Raw genomic sequence first — 16,178 nt, forward strand, 5'->3', positions numbered from 1 at the left:
TTCTTTTTCTGCCTTTTGTGTTTTTTTTAAAGAATTACAATTTATTTTCAAAGATTGGCTCCTGAGCTGACAACTGCTGCCAATGGTCTTTTTTTTTCCTTCTTCTTCTTCTCCCCAAAACCCCTCAATACACAGTTGTATATTCTAGTTGTGAGTGCCTCTGGTTGTGGCATGTGGGACACCGCCTCAGCATGGCCTGATGAGCGGTGCCACATCCACACCCAGGACCCAAACCTGCAAAACCCCAGGCTGCCGAAGCGGAGTGCAGGAGCTTAACCAATAGGCCACGGGGCCGGCCCCTGCCTTTTGTGGTTTTAATTTATCATTTTCTATGATTCCATTTTCTCTCCTTTCTTATCACATCAGTTATACTTCATTTTTCACTGTTTTTAGAGGTTTGCAATATACATTTACAACTAATCCAACTCTATTTCTAAATAATGCTATACAATTTTAGGTCACATAGTATGAGTACCTTATAATAACAAAGTAACCCTAATTCATCCTTCTGTCCCTTGTATTATCGCTGTCGTTCATTTCACCTACATATAAGCATACATAAGAATCTATAAATATATATAAGATACATACACATGTAAACATAATTGAATATACTGTTGCTATTATTATTTTGAGCAAATTTTTATCTGTTGGATAAATTAAGAATAAGAAAAATATAAGCTTTTATTTTACCTTCCTTCTCTGACGCTCTTCCTTTCTTTATATAGGTCAGAGTTTCTGACATATATTATTTTTCTTCTCTCTAAAGACCTTTTAGCATTTCTTACAAGGTAACTCTTCTGGCAAAAAAATTCCCTCCATTTTTGTTTGCCTGAGAGAGTCTATTTCTCCTTCAGTTTTGAAAGATAATTTTGCTACTTACAAGAATTCTAGGTTGGTGGGATTTTTTTCTCTACATTAATATTCTCTAAATTAAATATTTCACTCCTCTCTCTTCTTGCCTGCATGGTTTCCAAAAAACAGTCATATGTAATTCTTATCTGTGTTCCTTTATGGTAAGGAGTTTTTATCCTCTGGCTATTTTCAGGATTTTTTTTATCCTTGGTTTTCTGTAGTTTGAAAATGATATGCCAGGTATAGTTGTTTTGTTTTGGTTTTGCATTTATCCTGTTTGGTGTTCTCTAAGCTTCCTGGAACTGTAATTTGGTGTCTGACAATAATTTCGGGAAATTTTCAGTCATTATTTTTCAAATATTCTTCTATTCCTTTTTCTTTTTTTTCTCCTTCTGGTATTTCCATTACACGTATGTTACACCTTTTGTAGTTGTCCCATGGTCCTTGGATATTCTGCTACCTTTTTTCAGTCTTTGTTCTCTTTACTTTTCAGTTTGGGAAGTTTCTGTTGAGCTATCCCCTAGCCCAGATTCTTTCCTCATCTGTGTCCCAAAACCCATCAAAGGCGCTTTTTATTTCATTAGCGTTTTTGATCTCTAGCATTTCTTTTTGGTTCTTTCTTGGGATTTCCATTCTCTGGTTACATCGCCCATCTGTTCTTACAAGGTGTCTATTTTGCCCGCTAGAAGTCTTTGCATATTAATTTTAATATGCTAATAAATAATATTTCTTTTAAATTCCCAGTCTGATAACTCCAAGAACCCTGCCATGTCTTGTTCTGATGCTTGCTCTATCATTTCAAATTGTGTTTTTTTGCTTTTTAGTATGCCCTGTAATTTTTTCTTGATAGCCGGTTATGATACACCAGGTAAAGGAACTGCTGTAAGTATGCGTTTGGTAATAGTGTAGAGGGGGAGGAAACGTTCTAGTCCTATGATTATGTCTTAGTCTTTTAGTGAACCTGGGCCTCTAGACTGTGAAGTCCACAAGTGTTTCTCGATCTCCTTCCTTTTCTCCTTAGGTGGGACAAGATGGCTACAGGCGGCCTGAGTTGGGTATTCCTTTCTCCCACATGGAATGCTAGCGCTCGCTGGATTTGCATTTTTCCCATCTGCTAGGTCAGTTAGGCTCTGATAAAACTCCAGCAGGTTAGGCTCTAGTTGACTAGTTTCTCCTGAGTGCAGGCCTTGTTGAGAAGAACAAAGTGCTCTGGTGTATTTCAAAATGGTTTACTTTCCTTTACTCTGTCAGAGGCACAAGAGGATTTTTCTCCAATATTTACCATGAGAAGCTGGCTGAAATCCTGGAGGTATTAACTCACAAAAGTGTGGGAACCCTCCAATGTCTGGGTCCCCCTGAAGTTTTTAACTCTCAGACTTCTCCTTTCAGAGCCTGCAGCAATTCAATGAAAACAAGCAAAGACTATTCATTCAGAGCTTTCTATAGCAAGGGAGGCAGCCACCATCATTGTGTTTGGCAGAGACTCAAAAGCAGACAGAGTAGGAGAACTTTATAGTAGAAAAAGGAAAGCCTTCAGGTGTTCCCTAATTAGAAGCTGTTGGCCTGGGGAAGCTGTAGGCGGGCTAACTAGACTATGAGGCATCCTATGCAATTGGCTAGGGGAGCATGTTTAGCTTTCTTCAGTTGGTCCTAAGTTGGAAGTGGGGGTGAAAACTAGAGAAGCTATCAGTTCTTAGTGAAGCCCTGGCCCATTTGGTCCAATTGTTGCAGAGGTTGTTGTTCAGCTTCCTGGACTGGTTGCTGCAGATAGCAGTGCAGACAGCACATTATGTTAAGTGGAAGAAGCCAGACATAAAAGGTCACACATTATAAGACGTCATTTATATGAAATATCCAGAAGGTAAATCAGTAGACGCAGAATGCACATTGATGTTTTCCAAAGTTTCAAGGGGAGGGGGAAATGAGCATCTCTTAAAAGCTGCTGGAATTCCTTTGGTGGTGATGAAAATACTTTGGAACTGGAAAGATGTGGTGGTTGCACAACATTGTGAATGTTCTGAATGCCATTGAATTTTCGCTTTAAAATGATTAATTTTATTTTATGTGAATTTTACCTTACTGGAAAAAAAAGAAAAAAACTTCATAAACAATGTTCTAATTACTTAGAAATTGAGGAATGTTCTCCTAACTAACGCTCAAATCTAAAGAAAAATTACAACCTACCAAAATGCAATAAAAATTAAATTCCTCTGGGGCCGGTCTAGTGGCATAATGGTTAAGATTGCATGCTCTGCTTTGGCAGCACAGGCTTCACCGGTTTGGATCCTGGGTGCAAACCTACACACCACTCATCAAGCCATGCTGTGGTGGCATCCCACGTACAAAGTAGAGGAAGATTGGCACAGATGTTAGTTCAGGGACAATCTTCCTCATCAAAAAATAAAAAAGATTAAATTTCTTCATTATTAGAGGGGAAAAAAAGACACAAATTAGGAAATCTAGTACTTACCTAAAGAACTCACAAGAAGAATATCAACCAAAGCTAAGAAAGTGATAATTAATAAAGATAAAGGCTGAAATTAGTTAAATAGAAGATGAAAGCTGGTTTGATGGAAAAACAAAACAGATAAACTTTTCAAGATTCTATTAAAGAAAGATAGCAAAAATATACACAATTAGAAATGATAATGGAGATGTGTCACATATTCAGAAGAGTTTTTAAAAAACTAAAAGAGAATACCCCATGAAATCTGATGGCTGCATATGTGAAATTATAGTGAAAATGGATCATTGCCTAGAGATGATTATTTCTTGGTGTGATAACCCAAGAAAAACTAGAAACTTTCAATAGACCAGTTACACAAAGAAGATTCATTTAATATATATTTATAATATATACTTACATTACATATTACATATTATGCTTTATATATAATATATATCACTCATTTAATATATATTTATTTAACACATATCCTATGACAGGCATTGTTTTAGAGAATAAAAAAGATAAAAATTAGAAATATGATAAAAGATCTACCATTGAAAAAACTCCCAAGACCAATTGGGTTAACTTTAAGAAGACGATATTGATAACGTTTAAATTAGTGCAGGCCCCTGAAAAATTATCTCCCATTTATTTAACAAAGCAAACATAGTTAAATAATCAATGAAAATGTTACAAAATAATAAGTAGATTTAGTTCAAAAATACACTGTATACAATCTTGCTTGTGAATACACATGCAAAAAATTCTACATAAAATATTAACTAAGAAAATTCAGTTCTGTGGAAAAGAATAATGCGTTTTCCTCCTAAATAAATGCAAACTAATGTAGATCACCTAAGAATCTTTTCAGTAGTAATTATGTTCAAGGATGAGTGAGGCATGGTATAAAATAGCTGGAGAAAACAAAAATTATTTCACACAGAAATAAAAAGGAAGGATTTTTATAGATATGGATATAAAACTGAATATAAATCTCAACATGACTGTTAAAGAGCCATTTTAAAAAGGGCTAGTGTGAAATACATGAAAGAGAAGTAAAAGTGCTCTAATTTTCTCATCCTATTTAGGAAAATCAAAATATCTTCATTAACTGATTATATTGATATTTAGAGAATTTAAGTTCACTTTTGATATTAAAATATTCTGAAGTAAGCACTTATAAAACTAAAAGTAGGATTTATATTTCTATATTACTAAAGAAAGAAAGGTGAAGAAAATACAACAATTTTCTCTGCTGGTGATTCAAATTTTGGTCCGAGCTCTGGTCTGTGAAGAGGTAGTGACTCAAGTCAGCCTCATGACTTAGGAAGAGGGTGCTGTTCCTTAGAAGAATACTGCCCCATGTGAACCTCTCATTTGTGAGAACACAAGAAAAGGAAATAAAAAAATCTAAGAGCAGAAATGAGGAATTTTAAAAATGTAAAATAATAGAATTGAAAATCCAATAGTTAGTCTTTGAAAGGAAAAAAGAATAATTTATATTTTGTAATTTAAAAAACAACAAATATAATACTTGCTGAGAGAGGAGATACAATAATCTAAAAAGGAGCCAAAAATTATGAGATACTTCATACTACTTCATGTAAATATATTTTAAAACCTAAAAAAGTGGTTGCTTTTCCTAAAAATTATAATTTACCAATATAGACAATTGCTGTTATTAAAAATACTATTTTGGAATAGTTATGTATCAGACACTTCGCATTTAATTTCAATTAATTCTTTTCAGAACTTCATGAGTTAGATGTTCTTATTATCCCCATTTTCTAGTTAAGAGCATTGAGACCTAGTGAGATAAGTAAATTGTCTAGGGTCACACGAACAATTAATGCCAGAGCCTGGAATCAATGTTGGTGGGATGGCTACAGAGGTACATTCTAAGCCACTTTGCCAGTTTTTCTCAGTGTTCTGGGGAAAATTGTACTGTGTAACGTTGGAAGTGTACTATAAAAATTGGGAGAGGGATCCAGAATAAATGTGTCGAAGGAATATTGCTTGCTCTAGTCTCCTTTTAGAGATTCACAGCATTGATGAGAAGGGTAAAAGCTGAGTGTCCTGAGGAAGAAATCTGTGCAATTTTGCAGAACCGTATTTCAAGGGACTTTCAAAATGCTGTACTAGATAAGATTACCATCATCATAAAATGATTGCCATGGAATAAAGGAAATATATTTTAAAATACTGAGCTACTTAAAAAGACATGGTTCTCAAGAGTTTTATGAGTGATTTCTTTCAAACTTCTAAGAAACATAAAATATTTGTGTAAATAAACCATTCCAGAGCTTATAAAGTATTTAAATAAATCTTCTTAGTAAACTTAGCCTATCTTCTTTAATTGAAAACCAGCAAAGATGGTTTTATAAAAGAAAATTAGAGACGAATCTTGTTTATAAATAAACATACAAAAATTCAAAGCAAAATACCAGCTAAGTTAATGCAATAGTAGATAAAACATAATATGTCATGACTAAATAAGTGTCTTCTGTAAATTAAAAATCGTTTAACATTAGAAAAATTTGATCATCTATATTATCATGTTAATAGACAAAATGACAGAGTTTTGGTAAAATTTCGTATCACATTTTTATTTTTAAAAATTTGTTAGTAATTTATAAATAAATGTGTATTTTTTCAAAATAATAAGAATATCTAAAGCCAAAAGTGAATACTGAGCTTAATTATAAAATTTCACACCTGTTCCATTTAATTCAGGACTCACATAAGAATTCCTGTTGCAGTCATTGTGGCTCAATATTACTTCAGAAGTTCTGGTCTATTCAATGAAATTAGAATAACAAAAGAGATATAACCATTACAATGTAAAAAATATGTTATTTTCACAAAGGTGAAAAATTAGAGAGAACTTAAATGTCCGTAAAATGAAAATTGGTTAAAAGCGAATTATACTACAATCTCAGTGCCATTAAAAATATTTTACAAGAATACTGAAATTGGCATTTTATAAAATATTATGACATAAAAATGTTAATTGTTAATTAAGTCATTAGATAAATATGTGGTAGACACTGTTTTAGGCAATGGGGATAGAAGCATTAAACAAAAAAAACAAACTCTTGCCTCCATGGAGCTTCCATTCTAGTAGGGAAGACAGAGTGACAAATAAATAAGTAAATATATGTTTCTATTCATATTCATGTTTATCTAACCTCTCAGAGAATAATATGTCTTTGTATCCAAAACGTCAGTTTGGCTTTGATTTTCATTATTGAATTTTTAATATAGAAATAAATATAAAATATTGGAAGCTTAAATATCAAAATATAAACTATAGTAATTTTTGAACATTGTAATTGTGAATGATTTCATAGTTTACATACTTTTCTTGTTTTTCAAAAGTTATTTCTACAATGACTATAGAAAATGTAAAATTTAGAAATATAGAATTTATTTTAAACTCCAATATGAGACACACAATTTTCCATTTCCTTTCAATTTATTTATAACCCAGAATGTTAACGATCAATTGTCCTATCATAGATTAAACTATAGCACTAAAGACCAATTATAGTGAGATTTCTCTCTATCATGTTGTGTTGAAAGCCATACCAAAGTTAAATTTGAAATCTGTGCTTCTCTGCAATTAAAATAAATTATATATAATCAAAAACAGTAAAGATTAAGATTGACTGCCAGTTACATTGGCATCCAAACCATATCCTGCCCCCAAATGCCATGTTGTAATTTGCGAAGCTGAAAGAACAAACATACATTATTTATAGAGCCAGACGTATGATTATCTGGATGAAAGTATGTGTACCATCCCCATAGGCCATAATCCAATACATTACTACATAGCTAAAAAGTCAGATTCAACTCCTTCTTATCTTACTGACTCATGCTTATGAATAAATTCCAATAAGTATTTTGTGCAACCATACCTTGGAAAGAATATATGATGCACTTATTACCCAGTGGCAAAACACAGTGTCCTATCCAAGTGCAGCTGTTCCCTCATTTTCTTACATATTCTAATATTTTGAAATGTTACAGAGAATGACAAACAGCATTGTTCCAGAAGAAAGATGGAAATTTATGTACCCTGTGCCGTAATAAAGTATGGTAGTTGTGTGGCCAAATGAAAAAGGAAGATTGGGCTTGGCACCTATATGGAAAGAAAAATGTTCAATAAAGTCTTCTAATGCTCACTTCTCCAAGCAAAATAAAGGCAATTATCTAGCAAAATCATATGAAAGGAGTTATATTCCCTGATAGAAGACACCAATTGTTGACAGAGGCAGAGAGCTAATGGTTGAACATCTTTCATGTTTAGAAGATTGTCTTTTTATGGAACTCACAGGGGTGAACAAAAATTCTCCTTCTAAGTCGATGCTGTGTCCCCGCTCCTTATTTCCCTCATTCCAACACTGATTTATTGTGCACATAGCCTGACAGACAAGCATTATTGAGCCCTGACAATGACAGACAGGTTCTGGCATACAAAGATGAAAGGTGTGGTCCTTGCCTTCAAGTGATTCACATTCTAGTTGGGAGCTAGGGTGGTAAAAAATAACTTCTTCAATAGTCATATATTTAAATTTTTTGTATGTACTGAACAGAAAAGTAGAAAAAAAAAGAGGTAGAAATGAATAATATTCTTGGGGAATCAGGGAAAGTTTTATACAGAGGAATGTGATTTTGCCTAGTTCTGCCCTTTGAAGGGGCACAGAGCCAACAATGCCCTTTTTGACAAGACAGACATCACACATTTGATTGCACCGTGCTGTGTATTAGTCTCCTCTTTTTATATGTCTTTATTTGGTGACACGGTACCTGGACACTTCCTCCTTTGGGAAGTCCTCCAACCTCATCCGAATCAATCCCTGGCCCCATTCAGAATTTACTGTCTAACCTGCTGGTCATTGTCCTGGGCCCCAGAGTGCCATATGCCTTCAGGCAGTTTCCATTCCAGTGAGAAGGATAATAAAAGAGTAAGTCAAATAAGCCAAAATGATAGTGACTTTAGTGTGGGAGAAATGACATCAGATCAAGGAGCCTGGAATGGTTTCTTAGGGTAGGAGTGGGCAAACCACAGTCTGCCACCTGTTTTTGTAACTAGAATTTGCTTGGGACACAGCCATTCATTTACAGATTGCCTTTGGCTGATTTTCTGCTATAATGGTAAATTTTGGTAGTGGTGACAGAGACTATCGACTCACCAACCTTAAAATCTTTACCGTGTGGCCCTTAACAGAAAAAGTTTGCTGACCTCAAGACTTTGTGACTTAAAGCAACAGACATTTGTTGTCTCATAGCTCCTGTGGGTCAGGAATCCAGGTGTGGCTTGACTGGGTCCACTGGCTGGAGGAATGCAATCAAGGTGTCCGCTGGGGCTGCAGTCATCTCTAGGTTCCACTGGAGGAGGATGTGCTTTCAGGCTCCCTCACAGGCTGGTGGCAGGCCTCACGTCCTCCCTGGCTGCTGGCTGGAGGCTTCAGTTCCTCTCCATGTGAGCTTCTCCAAGGGGCTACTTACAGCGTAGCAGCTGGCTTCCCTTAGAGTGAAGCTTGGAGGGCATGAACGTGAGAAACAGAGAGAGCCCAGAACAGAACCCACTATCTATGTCCTACTCTAAAAGTGACTTCTCACTAATTTTGCCATGTTCTATTTGCTAGAAATGAGTCTTAGGTTTAGCCCGTGCACAAGGGGAGAGGGTTACCCAAGACACAGATATCAGGAGATGGAGATCTTTGAGAGCGGTATTGAAAGTTCCCTGCCACAAGGAGTCACTCAGGTAGGAAGAGCATTCTAAAGGAATTGCAAAGCCCCCAAGGCGAAAAGGAGCTTGCTGAAATGGCAGAAATAAGTCACCAAGGAAAACAAAGCTAGCGTGATTGGATCATATGGAAGGAAAGGCAGATATCAGGGAAATAAGGTCCAAGAGGTCAGAGCTAGATTATACAGGGATTTACAAATCTCAGAAAAGAAGTCAGACTTTATTCCAAGTATAATAGAAGGCCACTGGAAAACTTTAAGTTGGGGAGAAGACATACTTAGATTTATGACTTAAAATGATTTATTTAGCTGAGTGAATGTAAAATAAACTTTACTAGGTAAGACCATATAGTTAATTTCACTTGTCATGGGAATCCCTGGTAATGTGGATGCTGAGCATGTTGGCTACTGGAAGATTCTTTGAATTTACTGATAATGTGGATTAAAGATACATAAGCGGTTAGAAGGTAACTTGATAAATATGGGTATGACAATGCAAGTGTTTCAAATTAACCAAATTTGGGCAGGAAAGACTGGTGTTTGAAAAACTGTGTTTTAATGATTAATTGAAATATATTTTACAAATGTTCCAGATGTCGATTGCGGCTGACACTATCCATTACTATAAATACAAAATGGTTGTTGTCATCCCTTTTTTGAGAAAATGTTTCTTAACGACATTATGTCCTCTTTTTTGACTCTAAACATTCATTTGCCCTGTCCATATTAGAAAAAAGAGACATTTGTCATAGTCTAGCAAAGAAATATTCAATTTCCGGTTAATTCTAACTCCTTATGTGGACGTATTCTCCACTTCACTTTGGTACAGCTTTCTTGATGTATAATTTGCATACTATATAATCCTACATTTAACTTTAAGTTTATTTTCCATATATTAATAGCAACAGTAAGACACTTGTTTGGGAAATAGAATCATGTCGAAGAAAGAATATAGAAGATACATCTATTTCCAAAATTCTACCAAAAGTTTCTACTAATTGTTATCAACCTTTTATGACTCAGAGGAAATACTCTCTTCTTCCATGAGTTTTCTGGCCACCTCTATAATACCTGCAATTCTCTGAAAATAATATCTCTGCTTGCCTCTTGCTAACTCGACCAAGTAGTCTCAGCACAGCTCTAAAAGCAGTGGGAATACAGATGCAGTTAGTTTAATGTGCTTTCACATGTGTTCACCCAAAACTGAATTGAGCATCAATATGTGATGAGTCAATATGTGCCTCTTACTTTTCTATCTCACGCTCTTATACCCTGTTTACAACAGGTTTTGGACCTCCATAGAACCTCTAGTCTATAAAATTATCATTTTTCACTGTCATATTCCCCTTCCTGTGCTCAGCTTCCTTAAATTCCCTTTACTTAAATTCCTTAGTCCCTCATTACAATCACTCCCCACACTCAATCTTCTTGCTCTCCATCCTTTCTCAAAGTCACCTGGTTGAATCTAACTTTCAGTCTTGTCTGTGTCTACACTGGAACAGATGGGTATGGCTGCAGAAAAATAGACAACCTTGATAACTTATCTCCCTTTAATTTCATGAACGCAAACCTCACTGTTGCCCCGCAGTCCTACCAGTTCTAACTGACCCATTCTTTCTCCCACTCTCTGAAACTAGCCCACTCATTCTCTTCTCTGATCAAACAGGGAAAATGCCCTCCCTGCTCATCATTCTCAGCTGATTACCTTTCATTTTTATTTTATTGAATAGTTGCAAATGAAAGAAAACATCCATCATCTCCCACTCCCAAATCTGATTGCAATGAACAAACTATCCCTGTTCTTAAGGTCAATTCTTCCACCTGTGCACTGGATCCCATACCCTCTTTCCTACTCATGACCTTTGCTTTTGCAATCATTGCATCACTTTTTTACATCATCAATTTCATCCACATACTGGGTCATTCCTATCAACAACCTCCCTTGACCCAGCATCCTCCTCCAGTATTTTTCTGTTCTTTAGAGCAAAATTCGTCAAAATAACTGTCTGTTCTCTGCTCTATCCACTGTTCTCTTCCTATTCTCTTTCAATCTATTCTACCATTCTACTAAAAATGCGGTTTTCTACATCAGCCATGACTTCTATATTTTCAAATCCAAGAAGAATTTCTCAGTCCTTATCTCTTTCAATCCCTCAGAAGCATTTGTTTCTGTTGATAATCTTTCCCTCATGGAGCATGTTTTAATTGGCCTCTGAGTCTCTATGTTCCATAGTTTTCCTCTTATTTCATGGTGGCTCTCTTATTGGTCTCCATTTCTGAATATTCTGATTTTTACATTTTGCAATGGCATAGGGTTCAGGCCTCAAACTTCTTCTCTATCTCTTCTTGCCCTTGCTGAATTCATTCACCCAGTGTTTTTCAATACCAAATCCATGTTAATGTCTCCAAAATTTATATCTTTTTCTTGATCTAATTTAAATTCCAGAATTCCACAATATCCAACTCCCATGTGGTATTTCCACTGGGATGTTTAATAGGCATCTTAAATGCAACCTGTTCAAAAGTGAAATCTTGATCCTCTCACCAGACTTACCCTCACAATACTCCCTCTCCCAGTGAATGGGACCTCATTTACCTAATCATTAAAATGCTTGGAATCTTCCTTGACCTCCACTCTTTCTTTCCCACAAATCTATCAGCACATCCTGACAGCACTACCTTCAAAGCCCTTCTCACATTCAGCAACTCCTCAACAACTCTACCACTACCACCTTTGTCCAAACTGTCAACCCCATTCATGTGGCCAACTGCAAACGGAGGGTCTTGCACACACTCTGTCACCTCTACAAGAGAGCTCTGGGCTGAGAGCTCAGATTTTCAAAGCACATTGCAAGGATTTATATCCTAGATCAGCCAGTTACCTGTTGTATGACCTTAGGTAAATTACTTAACAGTATCTGTGCCTCAGTTTCCTCTTCTGTAAAATCAGGAAGATATCAGTATCTAACTTGTGGAATTGTTGCCAGAACTTAATAACATAACGTATGTAAAGCACTTTGAACAGAGTTTGGCAAACAATAAGCAATATGCAAATGTCAGCCATTATTATTATCTTATCTTTTTTCTAATTAATCTGTTCTCTACACAGCTATAAGGATGATTCCTTAAAAACAAATTAAATTATGCCAATCCCTTGTTCAAAATGCTCAAATGCTTTTCCCTTAAATGTAGAATAAAATCCGAAATTCCTCCAGGCCTTGTGAGTGGTCCGTCAGCCCACCTCTCAGATTTTACCCTCTGCCAGCCTTCCCTCACCCATTCCCTTCACTCAAACGTCTTGGTTTTGCTTGAACACTCCAAGCACTCATTCCCCTTGGGATCCAAAATCTCCTCCAAATATTCAAATGACTTGTTACCTCACTTCCTTCAGTTCTTGACTCAAAGTCGCCTTCTCTGCATTACCTCCCTTTGCCACCCTATCTCCAATGTCAATTGCCCTTCCATCAGGGAAAGTAAGAACTTTGTACAAAAATAGAATTGTAAGTATCAGTAGGGAATAGTATTACATAGTCATAATAACATAAAAACTATGTATTCAATAAAAATTTATAGGGGTGTGTTCTATATATTTAGGGGTATAGTGGAGAGAAGACAGCCCCTTTCTACTTTTTCTTTAATTTAATTTTAGTTTTTGGTGAGGAAGATTGGAACTGAGCTAACATCTGAGCCAATCTTTCTCTATTTTGTATGTCTGATGCCACCACAGTATGGCGTGGTGAGCAGTGTGTAGGTCTACTCCTGGGATCTGATCCAGTGAACCCCTGGCCACCAAAGTGGAGCACGCAAACTTAACCACTACACCACCCAGCCAGCCCCAGATAGCTCCTTTTTAAAAAATAAATCTTGTTGAATTATTTGACTTTTTCGAATTATTTGCTTGTGTCACTTGAAAAATAATATTTAAAAGAATGAGTACATTGTGTGACTTACTTTCTAGCTTAAACGTATCATATTAACTTTACAAACCAACCTTTACAACCTATACAAACTTTAGCATAACTCCAACATTTTTTTATGTTTTGTCCAAAATGCAGTCATAAACATGACTGTGGAACAGCCAACCGTGTAGTAATCTTAGGTAGCGTGTTTTGTTGTGCAATTACCGTTTGCTCTGAGACTTCTTGGATGCAGACATCCTCCCTCCATCCCTGAGCTTCCTGGGGCCAGTAAAATTCTCACATGTGACAGGAAACAAACAGCCAAGCAAACAAACTCTCTCAAACAATAGCTTAGTTGTATAGCTTGTGGACTAGATAACAAAGCACTTTCATATATATCGTCTCATTTTACCTTTTGTATAAATTTAGTAAAGTAGGCCAGGAAATGATTACCATTTTACAAATGTGGAAACTGAGGCTCAGAAAGATGAGTGACCAAGCTAAGCTCATATTCCATCCGCTGACGGTTTGCCTAATGTTCGTTCAGCTGTATCCCGTATGTCAAATCCAGCTGAAGAGCCGTTGTAGCCGATACACAGTGTCATCGCTTTTGGAGTCATCTAGTATTCCACTTGGACTATGCTGTGGGGCTACCCTGGCTTCAGGCTCACATAGCAATATCCATACATGACCTGTTAATCTTTTGACTGCTTCTCTCATATATATATATATACAATTTTAATTTTTAATTTGTTTGTTTATGTATCTATTTTTTTACATAATGAAGACCTGTATTTCCAAAGAAGCAGCAGTAGCTGAAGATATGATCACTCTGATAATATTTTCTGCGATTTTCTGTCTTTTTTTTAGGTTCCAGGGTGTTCTTTTTCAAAGAATCCACACATATTGTAAGTCATCCTACATAAAATCCGTGTTTACGATATAAACCTCGATTTCAGTCCACCGTAGAGTGAGTTATTGGCATTTGAATAAGAAGCAGATGATTGACACGTCTCTGTGCGCTATGAAGTTATGCACCATAAAGTCTAGCATGGGCTCATCAGTTCCTTGACAAACGGTGACGTCGTTTGGAGGTAAATATTTCCACAATGTCTTGAAATTTTCCAAAGCCAAAGACAGAGTAAATTGCCTTCATATATAGTCTCAAATTCTAGGCACAACGTATGTCTTTATTTTATAAATTGTATATTACTGAAAAGGGTCAAATAGGAAAATAAAATTATTCTCTGTTGTTTGATAATCGAATCTATAGAAATTCATTTGTTGCAGTAGCAAGATGATCAAGCAGTAGCTACAGCTATTAAAAATGTAATTTTAATTCAAACTATTCACTAAGTTTAATGCACCACGCAAAGGAATCACAGGCTAAAGCTTCTTCCGTTCATTGCTAATCTTTTTCTAGGGAAATATTGTTTGTATGAAAAGTAAAAGACTCTGGCACAAAATATGTCCTATTGATGACACAAACTTTCATTTCTTATGGGACCAGTTTTACTTTTTTGGGTTTTAGTAATTTTGATGCGTAGGTGTCCTTTAGAACTGAGAGCTGTCACCACAAACCTTGAAAACTGATAAACATCTTGCTACCATATGGTGAGAGAAGCTTAACAAACTTCATAATGTTTAAAATTCCATTAGGACTGTATCTAAGAGTACACTAACATTTTGAATTGCTTCTTTATTATGCAAAAACACCCCTAGCACTTCAGCAATTAAATTCCTTTTGTAATATCATGAATTATTTTTTCTCTTAATCCAGCCAACTGAAAAAGAGTACAATTACTAATGCCTAAAGTTAATGAAAATAGAAATATTCTATGGAAAGGTTTTCATCTGTTTGGGCGTGTTTCCCATTTTCAAGGCAAGAGAAAATTGTCCTAATGTTTTCTCATATTTCTTCTAGAATGTCACTGCTAAAGGACCCCAGTGACCAGCAATAGAGACTATAACCTCCATTTTCTTCCCCATGGAGAAAAAGCCCATAAAAGGCTTTTTAATTCTCTAAAAGTATTCATTTAGAATCAAGAAACTCAAAACATTTTACCAACCACTAAATGTAAAGTATCTACTGAGTCATCAACTCTGCAACATTTCGTGTGAGCTTTCGAAATGTAACAAATTCCTCATGTTGCTCATAATTATGGAATAGCAGAGTGCAAATAAAATCCTTAAATCCCAGGAAAACAAACGTTTTGGGTTATGCCAAATATATCTAAATGTGCGTCTGTGCCCCTCTGAGTGAGCAGAGAGCATGTCATCCTTCCTACCATTAGACCTGATTGGACCAGGAATGAGAGAATCCATTGACAGCCTAGTCCTGAGATCTTGAACTGGGTGTCCTGGCTCCAGAATGTGAGCAGGGTCAGTTAGACTCTGGCAGAGCCTTCTCTAATAGGCAGCCATGGGGGCCTGGCCGTAGTCCTGAACACTAAGAAGACTTGGAAGACGCTGAGTGGGAGCTGGTAACACTGTGGAAAGCACAGAATTTTTGAGGAAGAGAGATGGAGATCGAAGAGAGAGTATTCTCTGGAGATCTTCCAAAGGACTGCAGATTCAGCCTGTCCTGGATTCTCACGAAGACATTACACAACATTTGTGATAATGTCCTTCTCTTTTGTTTCTTTTCTTCTTAAAAACTTTGAGCGCATTTTCTGTTTCTTGCAAATAAAAGAAACTTGACTAAGACATGATTACTACGGGTGCCTGACTACACATAGGAGGCAGCCTGATACACAAGGGAGAAGAGTTGTGGTTGCCGTATACCCCAGCAAGGCAATGCATTAGTGGTGTGACCTTAGGTAAGTCACTTAGTCTCTCTGAGCCTGAGTTTCCTTATCATTCAAATGAGGAAAACAATCCATTCTTCATAGGATTATCATCAGGATTTTTAAAAGTGGATGTAAATATACCATTTTTCTAACACAGAATAAGGGCACAATCAATGATGTTTACCACTATGAAATCAGATTGTATAGCCTATATCTGGATTGCTTTTGGGTCACTGTATGAAACTTCAAACAGCTATGAGAAACCAAAAGTGATGTAAATGAAAGAAATCAGCTAAGCAAAGATTTCTCCAGACTTGCTCTTGTTTTATTAAGAAACAAATAGTTTGACACTCTAGTTCACCATATGTGAGTGTAGACACAAAGAACATTATGTTGGTTAGCTTCCAGTTCTAAAGAAGAGAGCTTTTTTTC

This window comes from Equus caballus, chromosome 2, assembly GCF_041296265.1.
Source record: "Equus caballus isolate H_3958 breed thoroughbred chromosome 2, TB-T2T, whole genome shotgun sequence".
NCBI classification, from domain to species: domain Eukaryota; kingdom Metazoa; phylum Chordata; class Mammalia; order Perissodactyla; family Equidae; genus Equus; species Equus caballus.